Below are 6,000 nucleotides of genomic sequence, written 5' to 3'. Positions count from 1 at the left end.
TTACATAAAAATTACTTCTCAATTTTGATATCTAAGCTTTATATTCCATATAGCAGATTTCTTGAGTTTTTGTATTGTATAAAATTTGTACACATATGAATCTGTGTGACAGAAGATTGTTGAATGTCTTCTTTTCCCCTTTGAAGACTTATTTTTTCCATTGCTAAAATTTAATAGGCAACACTATAATGGTTTTAACTTCCCATACATTCTTGCTGGCTTTAAAAACTTATTTGTGAATAACCAAAAAAAAAAAAAAGCACAATTATTATTTCTAGATGATCGTTAGAAAGTTTATATAACAGGATATTGAGTAGGATTTTCCTGTCATCCTATTGTTCTCTAGCTTTAAACTGGAGGTATAAAATATAGTGTACATTCTAAAATGATTCTCCTACAGCTGGTCCAGTCCTGGTTAACTCTGAAGCAAAGCAAGCCCCTGTTAACAATCCAGATAGGAAGAGACTATCTGGAAGAGGACTGGGACACAGGAAAGCAGAATTGTAGTCCTCAGCCTCCTGGGGAGTGCACTGTTTACAGAGAAATGTTCTTTCCATTTCACTGGGTGGGTGGGGCACTCTCTCTCCTGTTAAGTGGGACCATCTCCCACAAGCACAGTTACTCTGAATTGTCTGGGAAGTTGGCAGGTACTATAGAGCTTCAAGGCTATTCATGAAGCTTCAAGGCTATCTGCTGTTCCCAGAATAGTGCAAATTAAGCCCTTGTTTGAAACTCCAGTACTTTGGCCACCTCATGAGAAGAGTTGACTCATTGGAAAAAACTCTGATGCTGGGAGGGATTGGGGGCAGGAGGAAGAGGGGACGGCAGAGGATGAGATGGCTGGATGGCATCACTGACTCGATGGACGTGAGTCTGAGTGAACTCTGGGAGATGGTGATGGACAGGGAGGCCTGGTGTGCTGCGATTCATGGGGTTGCAAAGAGTCGGACACGACTGAGCGACTGAACTAACTAATTAAGTAACTTGTTTGGAGTAGGAAAGGTGATATATTATCACTTTTCACTACTTGGGTGGATCAAGTCTGGGTCCTGACACTGAAGACACTGAGTCCTAACTACTGGTTGTTGTTCAGTTGCTAAGTCTTGTGCAACCCTTCGTGATCCAATGGACTGCATCACCTCAGGCTTCCCTGTCGTTCACTATCCCTGAGAGTTTGCTCAAACTCATGTCCATTGAGCCCATGATGCCAGCCAACCATCTCATCCTCTGAATGAGGATCAACTACTGAACTGCCAGGGAATTCCCAGCGATTGCTTTTAATATGTAAAACCTAGCTTTAGAAATTCCAGGTGAAACTTTTCTCTCTCAACAAAGACTCTCACTTGAAAATCAAAGCATTTTTGCTTTCAAGGTAGCTTGCAAGATGAACTCTAAAGAGTCAACATGTACACACCTATATATATTAATACATGGCAGAGAACAGAAGAAATAATGCGACCAGAGGAATGGATACAAGCAACCGTGTGGAAACAATATCTTATTTAATGCCCCAAACTGTTAACCAGAGCTGACGCAACTGATTCATAGAGCTGTAGAACATAACCAAGACTGATATCCAATTGTTTTGACTTCAACTCATGTATTTTTTTTCTTTTTCTATGTTATTACATTACTTCACTCTCACATGATCTCAGATGATTTATTTTAGACTTGTCAAGACTAGTTCTATAATAATTATGGTTATTACTCATATTTACAACTAGAATTATTACATTAGTTTAACATTTAAATGTTCTTATCAAGAAAATAAAAATAGTACTACCATATTAATCAAAATCAGCTATTAAAAGTGAAAGCTAAAGAAGTAGTCCACTCAGTACAGTTGAAAGTCTGAAGACTCTCAGTAAACAATAAATAAATGGGAAAATTGTTTCCTCTCACAAATAAAACTAACAATATGTACCAGAAATAGTTAATATTCATAAAGTGAATATTCATATTCATTTTTGACCAGGATCAGGCTAATAGAAACTAATTTCATAACTAATACAAAATAAAATATTTTAAAAAAGAACACAAAACTTGTAAAAGTTGCATTAAGACTTTTATTCTCAAGTGAATATTTAAACATTGTTTTACTTTAAATATCTACAATAAAAATGAAATTATTTTGCTATGTTATTTGAAATAATTAGTTATAATACTCTTGGCTTACTAATATTGTAGTCTACTTTTGCTTTTAAATATTATTTGAAGTAGATAATGAGACAAAATTTTTTCAATTATCCAAGTGAAAATTCAAGCATTATATCAGCAAACACACACAAAACCCCCCAGACTCCCACATGATATATTTTGCTTAAAGAAAAAATTCTAAATGTTAGTATCATAAAAACACATTATACTTTGCCTAAAGGCATCTAAGTGATTTCTGATGTTTGGGCATTATTAAATGCTTTTTCTAGATATCTGTTAGTAGATTTTCATATTCATATTAATGTCAAATTGGAATTCGTGATACCGAGTGGGCAACTGAAGTTTTTAAGCTTATAAACTATACCTATTTTTATATTTTGTTTCATTCTTTTATATTTAATTTGTGTGTTCCTTCTGTTTCCAATAACTGTAAAATCTATTTTAAAATGATAAAAAAAGCCTTCAACATACTAATCTATACCTCCCCAAATTTAATGAATTCCAAACTCAAGAAACTCATGTTGGGTAAAACCCTTTTATCTTTAATGAGAGTTATAGTCAAATAAAGTCCAATTTAAATAAAGATAATTTTTTCTTGCTTTTTACAAAGTATTAGTTAAAATATGTTAAATATCTTCAGTTGAACCAACTAGATTTACTAATCATCCTTCTTTATACTGCTCTGTTCCCTAGAAGAGTGACCCACTGGGACTGCATCTGATCGCTCCATTGCCTTCAGATTTGCTACTGCAATAGAGTGATGGGAAACACCAGCAGGAGACGGGAATGTAGGAGGAGAGTGATGTCAGCCCAGTGATACCCCCTGTTCCCTTCCTGACTAGTCACATTTGGCTGTGCCCCTTACCTAAAAGTCACAACTTCTCCATATAGTTATCCTTTCTGGGTTCTAGTAACCACTCCTTCGTCTTCGTCTTGCCCTTGTAGGTCTAGGTGAGGCAATGGCTTCCTAAAGTATTACTCTATAAGGGTAACTGTATTTCTTAAATCTTGCCTACACCTTTAAAAATAGCCTTTTAATTAAACTCTTCTCAAATAACCTAGTTTGAATGACCTATTTATTCCCTTCCAGGATTCTGACTAAAACATTCAAGTTCTCATAGAACTTTCCAAAATATCTGTATAGGTTAATGCTCTTGGTACTCATGAAATATTAAAAGTTTTTATACATAAACTCAAAGGTCAACTTGTTGCTACTGCGTCATAGTAGCATGAAATCTAAATTGCCAATAACTATGCAGTTCTCTTTTAATATCTCATCAGCCCCTATCAAATTACCTAGAGTCTATGCTTTTCAGTAATAACTAGAGTGTTGCTTTACTGTTTACCTTCCCTCATGAACTTGTTAATCTTACCCTTTTCTGAAATTCCTTCAATATTGGCTTCACTCCCATTGCTTTGTTTCCCAACAGCTGAAATTAAATATTAGCTTAAAATAATGAAAAGAGTGATGTTTCTTATACAAATATAACTCTAAGAATGTAGATTTAATAGATTCATAGAGGTTACTACATCACTCTAATTTTCTATGTACTATTAAAAATTATGAAAATATATATTACAGGCTGTAAAGGTAGCTAGACAAAAGCAGTGGCTGCAAAATCTAGATTTTCCATTATTGTATTATATTGTTTGCTGTTCTCAGAATTCAATAGAATTTGAAACCCAAATAATGCAGAATTTAGGATACTCAAAAATGCTAAAGAGTCATGACCCCAAACTTATTGAGCTATAAGACCCCATAACTGGTACCTTCTCTCGATAAAATAATCACCTCACTCTAAAGTTTATATTAATATTTATCACTCAGATACCACAAAATATTAAATTTGATTAAAAAAAAAAACCCAAGTCCCTTAATTGATCTCCCTACTTAAAATTTTACACAGTTTCAATACCTTACCTAAATGGTCACTGAAGTGCATTTTCTAACACAAAAGTAGTGTAAGATTCTGAGTAGCTCTCATCACAAAGATTTACAAGGTAAATTTAGGACTGTCACTGAATACTTGCTAACCCACTAATCTTTTTGAACTTCCTAGTGTTTATCTTTCGATTTCAAGTTTCTCAGCCTACAATCATGCCATTCTCTCTGCCGAGAGTACCTTTCTCCATCTTGCCTGCCTGCTATATACCCAATCACCTTTCAAAACTCAGCTCACATTGTGACAGCGTACCTGATTTCTAAATTGTTAGCACACCCTGCTCCCAATAGTTAAGGAATGTATTTCTATGTTAGTGCCTAACTTGCATTTATTTATTACACGGGTTTCCGTCTATTAGACTGTAAGTTCCTTAAATATAAAGACTGTACTTATTCATTGTCATTTCTCCCGCACCAGCTCAGTGACTGACATTGGAGATGCTCAGTTCTGAATGCTGCATGAGTGATGATGCAACTCCTGGAGCAGGCCTGTCCTCCATTATTCCTGCTCCCTAGCAGTACACTTACAGCAGTTCTTTGAACAGATAGTATTTTAAGATTCAAACCAAACTCAGTCAAATGGTAATATTAGATGAGGTGGAAGAAACACACTTCCTTACAAAGAAAGTGTGAAAGAATTCTTACAAAAGAATCCCAATTAATAATTACAAAAAAAAAAAAATGTGAAAAAAAAAAAAGAAAAATCACTCTTAGAGCACTACAGTAGTGATTGCTGCAGGCAAGATTCATCAGTGCATGTTAAAGTCATTGGCCAGTAGTTTAAGGAGAAATAGGATATTTACATAATATCCAAATTATTGTTGTTCAGTCCCTAAGTCATGTCTAATTCTTTGCAAGTGACCCTGTGGACTGCAGCATTCCAGACCTCCCTGTCTGTCACTATCTCCCAGAGTTTGCCCAAGTTCATGTTCATTGAGTCGGTGATGCCACCCAACCATCTCATCCTCTGTCTTCCCTTTCTCCTCCTGCCTTCAGTCTTTCTCAGCATCAGGGTCTTTTCCAATGAGTTGTTTGTTTGTATCAGGTGGCCAAAGTATCGGAGCTTCAGATTTAGCATCAGTCCTTCCAATGAATATTCAGGGTTGATTTCCTTTAGGACTGACTGGTTGGGTCTCCTTACAGTCCAAGAGACTCTCAAGAGTCTTTTCTAGCATCACAATTAGAAAACATAAATTCTTTTCTGCTCAAAGTATCTCCTCCCAAATAATTAATTACTAAGATAAAAAGAGTAATTTTACAGTGGAGAAATCCGGTGGACACTACCTTAACCATGTTTACATCACCAGTGTGAGTTCATGTCAATATCATGTACCTTATTGATGATACAACGATGACTCTTTACTTCTGTGGTATTTTCCCAATTACTCATGACCTCAGTCTAACTATGAGGAAACAGCAAACAAACTTGATTTGAGGGACAATCTACAAAATATTCAGCTATTACTCTTCAAAATAATCCAGGTCATGAAAGACACAGAAAGCAAGGAACTGTCAGAGATTAGGGGAGACTAAGAGATATAAATGCTCTGTGGGAATCTGGGACAGAAAAGGCACATTGGTAGAAAAACTGGCAATATCTGAATAAATGCAACTGATCACTTAAAACATTAAAATAAATATACAACTGGAAATTGATACCTCTTGACCACCAGTTTAAACTTCCAGTTACAAAATAAATAAGTACTGGGAATACAATGTAGTTAATAGTATTGTAGTTAATAATACTGTATTGTATATACTAAAGTTGCTACAAGAGCAGATCTTAAAAAAATTGTATCTGTGTTAGTGATGAATGTTAACAAGACTTACTGTTGTGATCATTTAAAAATACATACATATAGCTGATTCACTTCATTGTACAACAGAAACTAACAAAATAT

The sequence above is a fragment of the Ovis aries genome, chromosome 2 (genome assembly GCF_016772045.2).
Source record: "Ovis aries strain OAR_USU_Benz2616 breed Rambouillet chromosome 2, ARS-UI_Ramb_v3.0, whole genome shotgun sequence".
Taxonomy (NCBI): domain Eukaryota; kingdom Metazoa; phylum Chordata; class Mammalia; order Artiodactyla; family Bovidae; genus Ovis; species Ovis aries.
Note: the sequence above shows the minus strand (reverse complement) of the source record.